The 15,945-nt window shown below is 43.2% G+C and overlaps 1 protein-coding gene across 6 annotated transcripts in view; it reads right to left on the minus strand.

Moving 5' to 3' along the window:
• Positions 1 to 15,685, minus strand: part of SLC23A2 (solute carrier family 23 member 2) — a 52,709-nt gene extending 37,024 nt beyond the window's left edge. The window contains exons 1-3 of one of the 6 annotated variants that reach the window (XM_031608054.2): positions 15,533 to 15,681; positions 2,712 to 2,807; positions 1,887 to 2,031 (exon numbers count right to left, since the gene is read on the minus strand). The gene's annotated coding sequence lies outside the window, so the exon portion shown is untranslated. Of the gene's footprint in view, positions 1 to 1,886; positions 2,032 to 2,711; positions 2,808 to 14,050; positions 15,128 to 15,532 lie in introns of those variants that run through there. The other 5 variants (XM_031608058.2, XM_031608055.2, XM_090125598.1 and 2 more) reach the window with 5 other exon arrangements.
• Between the last annotated feature and the right edge of the window lie 260 nt (positions 15,686 to 15,945).

Consider the following 15,945-nt stretch of genomic DNA (forward strand, 5'->3'; position numbering starts at 1 on the left):
TTTATACTAGCACTCACTCACCCAAGTCCCAAGCTGAGCTCTTTTTAACACCTGATGATTCTCAAAGTGAGATTTCCCCCTTTATATTCCAGCCTGCTCACCACAGCCATTCCCACCTGCTAATCAGCAGCATGAAGCCTGAGATACCACCTCTGAGAAGCTGTCAAATGGAGCAGCGCTTTATCAAAGGGGTTAAAACTAATGACCAAATTACAAGTAATCAAAAGAGCAGCTACGTTCCAACTCCAAACTGTCTGTGAAGCTGCTCGATGTTGGACTTTGTGATCCTTTATGGGTTCCTTCCAACTTGGGGTATTCTAAGATTCTGTGTTTTCCCACACAGCAAGAAGATTCCTCCCCCGTCCAAAGGACTCATCAACAATCTCTCATCAGCAAGCCTAATAAAGCCCAGCAATCTCTTTGCATTACACAACACGAGTCCCATCTGCAGCCCCACAACTGCCTCAGCACTGACCACTGCTGTTACATCTCAAGATTGGTGCTGAGATACTGCGCCTGTGAAGTCCCTACCACAAAAACCAGTCCAGATACATAGGTGTGCCCAAATGGCATTTTTTCAGCCTTACAGGGGATTTTGACCATTCCACAGACAAGGAAAAGGCTGCAAAACTCCCACACTTCATCTTCTGTTGTTACACATAAAAACTATCTCCTTGGTTTAGTCTTCAGTAGAGATTTCCTCAGGCTCTTTTGAAACAGAGCCTCTTTGGTCTGGAAAATCTTTGAATTTGTCCCAACCATGCGCCCACTGCGCCCTTCCCATTAAATGAAACAGCACTAAACTGCAGCAGGTAAGATTTCCCCCCCTCCAATCAAGAGCAACTACACCCACATTCAACCGAATGTGCTTTAAATTCACAAAGCACTTCCCCAAAAGACACCCCTTCCCAGAAAGTATGAAATACACCCAAACTTTCTACCATTTAACTTACAAAAAGCAAGACTGAAAGAGCACTTTAAGCCCCGAGCTCGTTTCTCATCCACTTCAAAGCACGCTGTCAAAGCACAAATGTATTCCCTCTTTGTAGGCACTAATGAATTTTTAAGTAGTTGGTATTTTGACTGAGGTCCAGAACAGTATGGCTGAGCTGACCAACGTTATTAGCGCATGCCTACACAACACTGAGCAGGAAAGTTATGCCCAGCTCAAACCTGCTGTTGATTTAAAGCATATTAGGTAAATCTCATTAACTTCCTATGCAAATGAGCTTGCTGAGAGGAGGACTTAAGTCCGAATGAATGAGATATTTAACAAAGGATCTTAAAGCTTTCAAAAACGATGCTTGGTTACTCTAATTATTATAGAGTTAACATAGCTGTGATTCTAAATGAAAATATCTGAAATATTTACCTTTCAAAGATGTATATGTGAATGTGAAGGTGTGCCTTTGGTCAGAAATCTGTCAAGCTTGCTTGCTTTTCACAGCATTTCTCCCCTTTTCTTGTTCTCACAGGCAATGGCTTTGTCAAATTTTGTTGAGGTACACATGTTGTTCTCCATAGGACACCTATTTGATGCCCACAATGGTGTGCATTAAGGTCCTATGGAAAGGGCACAAAAGGTGTGCCCAGAAGCCACAACACGTTTCAAAGAAATGCAAGCAAGATTTAAGAAATAGTTCTGCAGCTTGATCCTACACGACTGATAGCAAGTGACACTTGCAATGTTCTGTAGACAGTGACAGGATAAATAAAAATGAAATACTGTATCACTGTGCTTTATGAAACACATTTCTACTTTATAGCTTTATTTTTAGCCAAGCACACCTCCATCTCTGTTTATGGTATGCATTAACTTGATTTACGATAGCATGCAGCCCTTACAGTCTCCCTATGAAGCATTAATAATTGAAGAATTCAGATACCTCCACATTATTATGGATGTTAATACATAGTTCATTAAGCTCCTTTACAGCACTCAGACAGCAACCTGAGCACACACAGGCTCTTTTCTCAGCTTCCTTTGTACTTTCACTTGGCACTTTGATGAAAGCTATTTTTCTCCAAGACCTTAATCAAATTTACAAGAAAAAAAAGGTGAAGTTAGAGACTCATCTATGAAAAATTCCATTTATTAAGCAAACTAGGGTAACGTGTCAGCTTTCCCATCTCTGGGTATGAAGCTCCTTTCCAGAGGCTTCACCATTCCCAAGTCTACCTTTGAAACCGATATCCCTCACTGGAAAACAACTTCAGTCCAGTAAGCAATATAAAATCAATAACTGGTCACACACTACCTGTAATGTACACATACACAGAGGTAAATAAACACTTCATCTGTTAGGCTTAACTTGAAATAATTGAGTATTTCCCTTCTATTTAAGAGAACACAATAAAAGATCTGGAATTCAAGAAACTTTCAAAAACTAATCCAGATGATGCACTTCTGGGGTCAAACATTAAAACCTTCTCTTTAGGACAGAAATCTCGTTTATTTTCCACCCATTTAAAAATAAAAGGAATCCGAAGTTTACAGGTAAACAGAAACAAACAAACACTTTTGAATCTCTCTTGATGATGATAATTTGAAAATGAAAAAAAACAAAAAACTTGTGTATATTGAAACTTAAGCTACGGAAAACTTGAAGTGGTCAAGTTAAAATTATCTAATTTATAATAATGCCTACACTACAGCACTGAGCTTTTGTAATCATCCCTATGAACATCTGGACTCAGAGAAGCCCTCTTACCACCAGGCTCACTCCTGGAGATCGTCTCAGGCAGCTCCTCCACGGCGTCTCTTCCAGTTTGTGCTCAGAGTAACAGCCCAAGCTGCAAGCCACAGCCTGAAAGGATGCAGGCATCAGACTTTTATAATCTGGTTGTGCTCACGACATTGTATAACTGTACTTTGCCCAATCAACATCTCTGCACATTACACAATGCTGAAATGCAGGAAGACACCACACGGCCATAAATTGTTACTACATGCCTCCACCACAGTTACAAAAGTGAGGGAAGGGATAATATCCCTGAGTAACAGCAAAGAGCACATATAAGAACTGTACGTGGAGGTTTAAGAACTTTGCATAAACCGGACAGGGCCCTCAAAATCAAACTGCATAAATATTTACATGCCAGACTCCAGCAGCTGTAATCAGGATAGGGTATTTTCTCCTCCTGTCTCTGATGAACAAATTAGCATTTCCATAACCCTCAGTTGTGCAACTTGCAAGGAAATATTTTTATTAGCTATTAGCCAGCTTTCAACAGTTCCCAGATCCAAAAGCTCTGCTCCATAACACAAGGAGTAACAATCCAGTCTCAGCAAGAGCACAGAACGTACCCCACGCTGGGCTCCTTCACTTTATTGATGGAACAGCTGTATCACAGAGATGCTCAGAGCCTGAGATGGTAAGGGAGGCAGGAATAGGAGAGAGTTAAAACAACAAAACTCCATTAATTAATAATGTACAGTTTGTCCTTATCTCCCTGACTACCTCTATTTCTGGATGAGGATGGCACTCATCTTAAGGGTCCTTCCCCTGCAACCACATCCCCTTTGCTTGCTGTAAACACCATTCCCCACTCCCTGAAGTCTCCCACGCAGATGCACAGCATTACCAACCCTCCAGGAGGCACTTTATATTTGTCACGTCCTAAGTCCAAATCCTGTCCCTCTATGAAAGAAAAGTAGCAACCTCTCCATGAGTCTGCAGCATTAACAAGCTGCCATCACTTCTTCTACAGCCAACACCATAACCATTTAAACAGGCCTCCAGAAAGCAGCACTCAGCTGTGGGATGCTGCCCACGTTTTACCTGAAGTACACCTTTTGAACCCAAAGCTGAGCAGGCAAAGGCCGACGGCGCCATCTAGCTCCCTTCTCCTAAGGAGCAGAGCAAGCACTGTGCAATTAGCAAAGTTCGTCACAGAGCTTGCTTCATTGGAACATCAGCACAGCAGGCAGTGGCACGTGCTTGTTCTTCCATCATAGGATGAACCACTGAATAGGGCACAATTAATTGTTATTACGTGTTACTTTTTATTCATTGTTTATTAAGAATTCATTAAAGAAAGTCAATTGTATCCAACAATAATTTTGTGTAATATGCGTGTACATAAAAACACATTATTTTGCACTTAGTGTCCACTAGAAAGAGACGTTTAAAGGTTCCCTCCTCCATTTGCATACTTTCCAATTCTAAGCTTCTTTCCTGGCTCTTGGCTTCCAATTCCCAACATTTGTGCCAAAGTTGACCCACAAAACCCAAAACATTTGCTAAGTCCAATGAAGAGAAAGCTTCCAACACAAGCAGTCTCTAATGCAAGCATCCCCATATCTGATGTTTTAAGACCAGAAAACAACAGCTGTACAATAGATACACAGACAGCCTATGAGTTCGTTCATACTTTGGAGGAGTATGATGGAAGTTATTCCAGCTTCAAGACATTTGATGTGCTTACAGGAGCATGAGTTGGAATCTGTGATCCTTATGGGTCTCTTCCCATTATATTCTATGACTCTATTTAATGGCAAAAAAAAAAGAAGCAAGTTTTTGGAAAAACAAACAAGATATTTGCTTTTTGATTTTTTATGCCTAATGACTCCTAATCTCTAATGTCCACAATTATTTCTTTAAAATAGTTACATTAAAAAAATAAAACAACCAGGAACTCAAATGCTGCTTGCCCTGGATGTCAAAGTTCAAAGTATAATTGAGTTCAATGCCAGTAACACTGGTTAAGTATTCAATTAACCAAGACTTGCATATTTACCTTACCATTAAGGCTAACCGGTTCAAAGTTCATCATCAGGTAGTGGACAATTTCATCATTACAAAGATTTGTTTCTGGTTACTTAGTATTTATACTCCATAATTTAGTTCAAACAAACCACCTGCTAATCCGGAGGCCTTCACTCCACGTCCAGCTTCCCCCATCCACTGGACAGATCTAATTGCCCGTTGTTTGCATGCAATTGCTTGCAGTGAATAGGTACTTAATCACTGCTACACTTGAAATGAATGTTAATTCAAGATTTAATCTTACAGCTACGGTTTCAAGACAGCACAATATTATACACTGCATTTTCAAACACTGTAATAACGCAAAGGACGGACAGAAGGGAATGAAAAGCTGAGAACAGAAATGGGGGATTTTATGCCACAGCACAGCAGTCTTCATCTTCTGGATCAGCCTGGAACAGGAGGAACCTCCAAGATCTTTTCAGCTGCCCCACTAAGCCTGTTTTATGCAAGCGAGCAGTGTGTCAGAGGTGCGTTTTACTTACTGTAATTCAAACCCTCTGGGAAGCTTTATGTGTTGCTGCATTTTATTGATGGAAGTGAAATCACAGCTGACAATTTATCTTTCACTTCTCTATGCAGGAAGCAGACTGTCGTAACAATCCTGCATAACCAGTCATCATTTTTATGCCCTGCTTAATATTTGAAGCTTGAGCTGACAGAAGCACCTCTCCTGCTTGAGGATGTTACTCCTCGGAGAAGTTCACTTCTGATTATTATGATAAAATCAAATCTTGTGCCTCCTTCCCAGTTATACAGCGCTCAGTTTAATCATGAAACAAATACTTCAGAGAGACATAGCTGAATTACAAATGCTTGCTGATAGACACACATTGGTGAGCTGACAACTTACAGGCAACATTCTGAGTCTGAAGTATTTATTTAGAAGATGATTTTGCAGCACTCAAGTTTAGGACAAAGTTCTTTCTCGAAAGCATCCATTTCTCCTGTACTGGAAAGTGACTCTTGTGTGCGAGGATGGAGCACTGTGGTGGACTCCTACAACTGAACTCAATAATAACATGACCCAGTGACCACAAGCACCTGGTAACCAAATCACTCCTTTGAACGTCCAGATACTGCCAGGTAATAACAAGAAAAACAAACAACATAAAAGGCAAATCTGATGCAATTACTGCAAAACTGTTAAAAAGAGGTTCTCTGCTCCACAACTTATTAAAACAAGGAAAAAAAAAATACCCATTCCAGCAGAGCCGGTGCTGCACAATACTCATCTGTTGGATTGCACCCTTTGAAGAGCAACAGAACTGAGACATCACCTTTGCAAGAAAATCCATTTGAAAAAGGAGAGGGTGAGGTGAAGGATGTCACAGTAATGATGGCCAAATGATGGCTCAGCGAGTGTTCTTCCTACCAAAGTCCTAACAAATCTGCAGCCTTTAGCACCAGTGAACTCATAGAAGATGTAATCATATCACACCAACCGCATGACATATTATTAACACATCCACTTTCTATGTTTTTTTTTTTTCCTTTTTAAGCCCTGCATTACAGGCTGCTATTGTGTTTCCTACAGCTTTTTTAAATTCTAGGGTTTGAGAAGTCATTCAAGGCAGAACTATGGTTCAATCACACAAAAAATAATTATCAGATGGAAGTGCCTTTAAAAATGCCTAGGGTTGATTTTTGTCAAGTAAGAACAGACGAGGAGTGAAGACAAAGCCATTTACTGCAAACATGCTCCAAAAATTAATGACTAAGGAACATGCTTTCTGTGACCTGCTATTGTATTCATAGGTCCATAAACCAAACCAGCTACCTACATCTCTCCTGGACCCCCAGGCACGTTTGCAATTAGCAGCCCAAACTCAAATCACTTATCTTTGAGGACTGACAAGGGTAAAACCAGTTCAGTGGCCAATATAGCACCAATGGAAGCTTCTGGATGCCACCCTCACAGCATCATTACAAATTCTCAGATGCACAGGGAAGCACTGTCAACATCACCACGTGCTTAGAAGACAGCATCCTGCCCAACTCAATGTGCAGTAACTCAGCCAGAGAAACAACACACAACTAACACAACCAGCCCAGGTATCCAACAGGCCAAAACTTAATCCACCAATTGCAAGTGAAGACCAGTGATCAGCCCAGCAGCTCCAACCTGCCCAATGCTGCAGGCCACAAAATGGATATGCAAATCTATACAGTAAGCCTGGACCTGCAACATCCGTTGGCTCTTCCCACCTGTGGCATTATTTTGCTGTTACCATTTAGACAGCACACACACAGTTTATCTACTTTATTTTTTGACTGCAAGTAGTTTCAAAAGTGCATTCTACATCAGTTCAGAGAAAAAAATAGCAGACTGATGTGGTAACAGGCTATGCAAAGAACACGGAAAGTTCCATTCTTTAGCTGAAGTTGCAGTTATTTTCATTTTCTCAAGGCAAAACATGTTTATACAAAAAACATCCTTACAGCTTTGAATTCAATATGCTGTTTGCTCAGAGATCCACCTGCATAAAGAGTGACCAGGCGAGTTGAAATCTCCAGTTGCAAAATTAAATGTTGTAAAAGAGGGAGGGAAGCAGATAGCCACACTCTGTTCAGCAATCTTGGTTTCCCACTCACAGTTCAATAAGTAAAACGCAAATGCAGCTTCACAGCACTGCCCAACTGCTCAGGCAACCACAACTCCCCCTCCCACCAATCCCAGCCTCCTCCATCTGAAATGAAAAAGCCCTTTTAATCTTCAAAGCATGGCCACAAGTCAATCTCAAACTTAGCACACTTTTTAATTTTCTTTTTAATTATCCAGCTGGGAGAGTTATGCCCTCTTTGCTCAGTGACCTTTCATTCCTTCAGGATTATTTCAAGAAATCTTTCCTGGGAATGATCAGCAAATTTATACCACTTGCAGAGGAAATGTTTCCAAGCATACAAGCACTGAGAGGAGAGTCAACAAGATTCTTTGTGTGCTTTTGTGCAGGCTGCTTTTACTGGGGTAACCCAGTCACTGGGGTAACCCAGCACAGCACACTCTGCTCTGCAGGGCAACTACATTCTGGCTTCAAAGCAGTGACTGCAGCAGGCACAATTCTGACATTTACCCCAACACCTTTCCAGAAGGCTGTTGTTGCTGCACTGAGATTCAGAGTTCTTGATCCCAGAAGAGAATTTCTTTCTGCTAGAATGGACTGAAGTCAAGGGTGACACTGATAGCTACTGGTATGGAGATTTTTGTATCAGCAACATCTGACCAAACGTTGGTCCTGTGAGTGCTGGTGTTGAAGCATAACTTGGTTTGCCACAGCCAGAGCCACAGGCATAAATCAAGTCATTACAGACATTAACGATTTTTAAGTTAACACCAGCACTTACACCCTGCCCACACACTAAACAACTGCATGCAACCCTGCACTTGATTCCCACACCAATTACTAATTTATTAATTTTACAACAAGCCTGGAAGTGTTTATACAGACACACTCGTGTTTAACCAGACCTGCTGGTTAACTTCCCCTACTCATCTTTCACGCAGACCGGGGTGAAAGTGCCCACATGGTCAGCAGTCACGACCTACTTCCTTCTCAATGCGCACATGGCAGCTGTGCCTGCTGCTTGAGCCGTCAGCATGCATCACCACCACAGCCCTCCAACTCCGCCGGGACAACCGGCAGACAGCAGAGGTAACAGAACCTGTTGGAACATCTAACCTGCACGTTACCACAGGGAGACACAGTGTTGAACTCAGCCCAAGAGATGTGACTATTCTCCATACGTAAGCAGGTAATTAATGATACATTAACATATGGAGCGTATTAAATATCCGCACAAATTCCGCTCCAGTGGATGGGATAGGATGTGGACAGCCCATGTAATAGCATACTGATCATACAGATAAAGAGCAAAAAGATGGAAGATTCTGACAGAGCTCACATAACTTACAACAGTATTCATGCCAATTACAGCTTACTGAAAGATGATCTTTTCCCAGCAAGACATGCCTGTTCTGAAAAGCATTTCCACAGGACCATGACCTGGGTTGCAAAGGACCACAATGCTCATCTCATTCCAACCCCCTGCTATGTGCAGGGTCACCAACCAGCAGACCAGGCTGCCCAGAGCCACATCCAGCCTGGCCTTGAATGCCTCCAGGGATGGGGCATCCACAGCCTCCTTGGGCAACTTGTTCCAGTGTGTTACCACCCTCTGGGTGAAAAACTTCCTCCTAATATCCAACCTAAACCTCCCCTGTCTCATTTTAAAACCATTCCCCCTTGTCCTATCACTATCCAACCTCATAAACAGAGGTAGATTTTGGCAGTGTTTAATGGAATATTTCTTCAGCATTGTTTTGCTGTCAAAGATCACCTTCTTAGCAAGTATACTGTGATTTCAATATTTCACCTTCCTGCTTTCTGCGTTTTCAGGGCTTTTTTGCAGATGTCTTTATAGCACTATTTGAAAAAAAAAAAAATCACAATAATTCTTACTTAATCGGCATTACTTAGAAAACTACTATTTGGAGTAATATCATTTAGTCATACATTCTACCCTCAAACAACATTTTCCTTTTGAATAATTAAGACGAGAAAAGACCAGTACAGATAGAGTCTCCTTTGAAGATACTCACATGCTGTGCTCTCTCCATAAAAAAACCTATTACCTGCCATTCAACAACACATTATCTGTCACAACAGCCTCCAGAACAATAACACCAATTACACGCGGATCCTTAACACACTCCGTGCTGTTCTGCAGTCAGTGATTCTGTAGGTTTAGGAAGTAAGCAGTGCTACACCTGGGCTAACGCTGACCATGACATCCTCACCAAAGCAGAACAGCCAAGGGGCAAGGCCTGATAATCTGTGGGTTTAAGCTCATTTATACTAAGAAACTCAATAGGAAGCTTAACTGACAGCTTTGCTCAATTCGACTGTGCCTTATTAGACATCTTCATGAAAAGCACTGAACGTTTTTGATCCCTTCCAAAGAGGAAGGCTCATTAGCAATGGATATTTACAAGAGCTCAAAATTACAGGAGCTCCTTCCGTCCGGGAGAAGGAGCTGTTCAGATCCGTGTCTTTATGAGAAGGGCTCACGCATCATGTCAGCAAGAACTCAGGTTCCATCCTCTTCTCCTGATATCTGCAAACAAGACAGGCAATGGAAACATCAGCTCACTGGAAAGCCTGACTCAGAGTTCACACCTCAGTGCGTGGATAGAGGTCCAGGGGAGTGCAACAGCACTGCTACACAGCACCAGAGATTATATCTCACATCAAGACAGATTTTCTGTGCTCTTAAGTCAATATGCTGCAAACTGAGCAGCTCTCATTCATATTGCTGCTTCCAGATAGAATCTGCTCTCATTCATTCTTCACTTTCCAGCTAGATAAATAGAGCAAGTAAACTATTACACTATCTTTACACTGATAATAACTATTACATTGATAACAACTATTACGCTCAGCAGCAACTCATGGCATTTCACACACAAAATTGAATGATACCAATGCAAATATACACTTCCAGGACCATCAAACAATGGACACCTGTTGCTGTTCCTCTACATGAAGGACAGCATGAGAACAACACAGCTATGCCTTATGGTTCTACAAAGTAGGGACCTGGAGCTCCAGTTTTATATTATTATTATCTTTTTGTCAACCTGGATCCCACCTGCTCCCTGGGTTTGGCACATACACAATAAAGCACTCAAGAGAAATCAGTGCTCTTTAAGCCTTCGTCAAAAACTCTGGTCTGCTGAAGTACACTCAAGCAAATGCTTCTGGAATCAGGAACATCCATGTCAACCTGCAGAAACAATTCATTTTGCATTAAAAAAATATAAATAAAAAATGCTCCATCTGATGCTTCAACATATCCTAATTTTCCTGACCATATGCAAAAACGAGGATGTGTTTTCTTTGCTCAGGTATGGCAAGGCTCTGAATACAGCAATCTACAGTAATACATGGAGTAAATTGCAGAACTCAGGGTTTTTCCTGCCACATATTAAGACACAGTCATACATCCACAAGGCAGGCAAATAAACACATACCCAGTACAGATATATGTAAGAGCAAAAGCAAAAAGTCAGAGATTTGCATTAGGGAGCATCTTCCTCTCAAGGAATTCCAGAGCACTGAAAGCTGGGAGCAAACTCCCAGCACATCAACCTCTTCATCATATAAACACAACTAAGACTGACTGCTTTGGGTACCTTCTTAAATCTCCCAAACTGCCCTTTATTCTCTTAACTTTTATAACCTTACAAGCTCACTAACAGCCAGCATGCCACTAAAACACTGCCCCAGGCTGTGATTTCATGGCCATGCAGCATTTAAGGATAAACCCAATTAAAATGTGTTACTACTTTTAGAGGCCTAACTTGCTCAAAGCATCCACACACAAGGCTAATGCTTAAGAATCCAAGTACACAGAAACCCCTTCAAGTTGCTTTTTTTACTTCCTTGCTATGACAGCATTCCTGTCTTCAGCTCATTCTCAAAATGCTTCAGCCAACTGTTCATGTGACACAAGCACTGCAATAATTTGATGTGAAAAGAAATGCAGACAAGAACTTTGGGGAACATTCAGCCATTTGATATCTGTCCTATGAGTCATTCCATTTCAAAACCATTGCCATGGTGAGTCAATCACTCCTTCACCATTTATACTCATTCAAGTCCATACTTCAACTTCAACCTAAAGGAAATGGTACAAAGTTAGCATTGTCTCTTTAGTCACAAGGGGCACAGCAAGCAAGCATTGGTTAAACCCACGTGTGATTATTGTATAGATGTATGCACACATATAAATGAACTCTGGTATTGCTGTCACAGCCCCTAAAAGTTCAACATGCCTAAAGGTACCATGTTGCTACTTACAGCTCCTTCAACACAATGACAAGCAGACAAATCTGCTCCTAAAATTACAACCCTCAGACAGCTCATCTCCTCTGGCATTTTGCTGACATAAGTACGAGATCAAAGCATCGCTCAAAGGAAAAAGATACACTGGTCTCTATAGTGCACAAGAGAAAATTCCACCATGCCATCACACTGAGGTGCATGTGACAATGATTTGGTACTTACTGGCCTGATGGCAACATCCAGCACCAAAGAACTGTTGGTCAATATCTAACCTCCCAAATCCAAAAATGTTGGATTAGAAGAACACATTATTATGCACAGGGTATTTCTGATGCTGTATACATTCTTACTGCTGTGTTTGGAAAGGGAAGCTACGAATTCTCATGTCAAGTGCAAGGTATGAAGCTAGAGCAGGAGACTTCATATGGACTCCTCTTCCCTCTTCCTTCCTTTCCCCACCAGTGATGTATCAGCAGCCCAACCCTTTCCCAAGGAGGTACCACTTCTTTCACAGCCGAATTACCAACACAAGAAATTCCCAATTAAGATCCTTCCCTAACTGAAGAGCACGCAGATAGCAGACATTTCCTTCCCATAACCTATCATCAGACATTTTTCCTTTAACTCAATTGTCATAAGATCACTCCTAACAACTAGAAACACTCAGCCATAACACTTTCTTAGAAGCATAAGAAGCACATTCCCAGCAGCAACACAAAGTTAGCACAATGTCTTAATGCAACCCACCCCTGGGAACAGCTCGGGAACATGGCAAATAGCTTTCATTTTCAATGATTTATTTTAATGCTGCCTTAGGCTCCATCATGCTGCACATCTCTTCACTCATCCCGACCGTCAATATTTTCTTCCTGCAGCTTTCAAGTCAAATAAACCACGCTGTAACTGCAGTCAGGCTGTTTCATGACCACTAAGGCTCCATAAATAAGAGCACTTGATACAAATAAATTTTTCTGCAATACATGAACCATCATCATCATTGGCAGAAAAAACGCTTTGTGCAGCCATCTGCATTTTCCCTTCCTACCATAAACGTCCAAAGGAGTGTTCGAAAGCAAGATAAATCTATGGAGAAAATGGCTCCAGAGAATCTTTTCGGTCTCGGGTTTTTTCTTACTGATTTTTCACACAAAGGTATCGAAAGGAACAGCTGCAGCAGAATAAAACCTTCCAAAAGCACCCTCCATAAGACTTCCATAGCACTTAATGGAACAGCTCACAAGGACGAGCTGCCTTCCTTCCCCTTGTATACACAGGGATCAGAAGAGTTCAACTGCAGCAGTTCAGACTGGGCCATTAGGGCAGTTTAGCAGCCACTTCCTCAGGAATCCTTACTAAAGATGCGTAAAGCTGCCCTTGGGTAGCTCTGAACAGCCTAGAGAGCACTCCACTAAGCCCAACTCCACAGCACAGTAAGAAAACCCATGCTACTGAGGAAGATAATTAATACTTTGGGACATAACAGGAAAAAAACAAAACAACATACAGACAGACTCGAAGAATGAAAACCCAACCTGTCTTATTTTCAAACTGGGAAGTAGTACTGCACACAAACACAGCATCATCTACTAAGATCTGAAACAAACACGGGGAAAACCTAAGTCATATCACTTTCTGTTAGGATTGGTTTCCCCACCTCCTCACATACTGCCATTATCTTGAACTCCTCCCGAAGAAAACAGTCTCCAGCCCAGCAAAACCAACAGACATACGACTCTCATTTCTCTCCTGGAATTCAACTCCCTGTTAGCTTCAAGTACAGAAGATAGAAAATCTCATATTAGCAGTTGGATAAGGTTTGCTTAAAAAAATAAATTTAAAAAAAATCACAGAAATGTTCACCAAACTGCAGCCCAAATTATGCTGCTGTGTGTAAAGCTGCTGCTCCTTCTGGTTTGTTTCTGTATTGACGACGCAGAAAAGCCACAGAGAGAACACCATTTCCACCCAGCTCTTTTCATCTACTCAGTGTGAGGGCTAGTGCCTTTGAGAAAACATACACCAAACCTCAGCCTAGCTGCATGCTTTGAAGGCAAGCGACAGACTGGGATGGATTTTAAACCTGAAGAACTTGGCTTGTTAAGCAACAGGTGGAACCCAACTCACCCCAGCCCCTTCCCTTATCCCCAGGGCTCTGACAAGACATTTTCAACTCCAATTTGCATCTTTGCTACAGCCAAAGGCTCGTTTAAATCTACGATAAAAATCTCAGGGGTTATTTAACCTCACAGATAACCCAAGGTTGAGTTCGTTCCAGTGCAACTCCCAGTTAACATAGCTATAATTTCAAGCTATGGATCACAACTTGAAACTGGGAGTAGAGTTGTAAAAGCTCATCAACTACAAATCCCAGTTGTTCTACATGTGTCCAGGATTGTTTTACACTGTTATGAGCTTCTTGCTGCAGTAACCCCTTACCTCTAATGAAATCACACAGCAGATTAAGGTGTGCAGTTCTAGTGCCTTGCTCTGGCAGGGTGCAGCACTCCAACAGATTGCTCCAGCATTTGTTCTGCTTCTCCACTTGGTTTTCCAGCCTGCATCAAACTCCAGGTCCCAGCAAAACCACTATCCAAAACAGCTCCTATTTTAAGCTTAAAATGGCTAATTTAAAGCTCACTCAAGTAAGGCAACACCATGATGCAGGGGGGGGTATACAGATGTGTTAAGCTCCAAATGAGAACAGAGCATTATTTCTAATTCAGGTGGTCAAGTTCAACAGCAAGTTGTGCATTTATTTGGCACTGAACTCATACCGAGAGGTATGAGCAGGCAACAAGACATCCAAAATGATCACAGAAGATCTTCACTTTGTCTTAAACACGTTTGGGGATTTTTCCCCTTTCCTGCCAAAATTTTCTGTGGGCTCTGGTGGCAGCTGACTGCCTTCTAGGTTCAGCCCCACTCACCATCCACAGAGGAGATGAGCAGACCCCCAAAGCCTGGGCATGGAAAAGAGCAGACCCCCAAAGCTGAGCCATCCTCTGAGCCTACAAAATGACAACGACGCTTCAAAATGAAGGGACAGGAATCTCTCTGCCTACACGCTCATCCTTTATGACAAACCCACTGACGACAGAAAGGCACAATGTAGGTATTGAGGCACTACCCGTTAGGTAATGAAACCCAACCAGAGGCTCATCAACAAGGCTTTCTGTCAGGGCATTCTGTATTGCCCGCATCGCTGGGCTCCACCAAAACACACCTTAAAACAAAAGGGAACTGTGCACGATGGGGCTCACAGACTGAAACAGGAATAGATAATAGAAATATGAAATGCCTCGAGCTGCAAAGGAACACACAGCCCACAAGCCCCAATCGTTTAAAATAATAATAACGATAAAATAAAACCTTCAAATCAGGTCGTGAGAATAGGATCGGACAGACGGGGATGGGGGGGAATCGGGGGGTGGGAATAACAGGAATTGCTTCACCCCATCTTCGAGCTGACGGCTCTGCCACCCATTTTGTTTCCAATAATGAAATAATAATTAAAAAAAAAAAAAAAAAGAAAAAGACGCGTGACACGACGATCTCCGTAAAAGAACACCCACACCTACGGCCGTGCCCACACCCGGCAGGTGGCGGCGGCCGCAGGTGCCCCTCACGCGGCCCCTCCGCAGGGCAGCCCCCGGCTCGGAGACGGGAGAACGCGGAGGGGTTTAAAGAAGAAAGAGAAAAAGGGGACGCGGACGGCACAGCAGCCGCCAGGCCAAGGTGAGGCGCAGCCCCGCAACATGGTGGAGGCTCCCCGGTAGGCGGCAGGAGGAGAGGATGAGGGGGAGAGGAGACGGAGGGCAGCGCACGGAGGTGACAGCGGGCGGCTGAGGGGACGGCGCCATGGAGGAGGCGCCCGCCGGGCTGCTGCCTCAGCGCGGCAGGAGGAGAGGACGGGCTCACCTGCCATAGCGGACGGCAAGGGCGATGGAAGCCGCGGTAGCGACGGAGAACACGCCAGACTCCGCACCCCTCGGTCGGCAGCGGGGAGTAGAGCGGGGCCGGGGCCGCCCCGCCAGGCAGAGCACGGGGCGGGCCGGGCCCCGCTCCGCCCCCGACAAGATGGCGCCCGCCACCTTCCCTCAGCGCCTGCCCGCCATGGCGGCCCCGCAGCGGGCGGGCGGTGGTGGCGGGTGCGGCGCTATGAGGCGATCCTGAGGCGAGGCGAGTCCTCCCGAGGTGCATCGCTACGGGAAATGGTGTTGGTGTGGGTACGGGGTGCTCCCAGCCCATGCTTCTTTTGGGGGCGAGTTCAAAGAATGGCTTGGGTTGGAAGGGACCCAAAGGATCAAAAATTCTTTATTTAATGAATAAAT

This window comes from Phasianus colchicus, chromosome 27, assembly GCF_987193195.1.
Source record: "Phasianus colchicus chromosome 27, bPhaCol1.hap1.1, whole genome shotgun sequence".
Lineage (NCBI taxonomy): Eukaryota > Metazoa > Chordata > Aves > Galliformes > Phasianidae > Phasianus > Phasianus colchicus.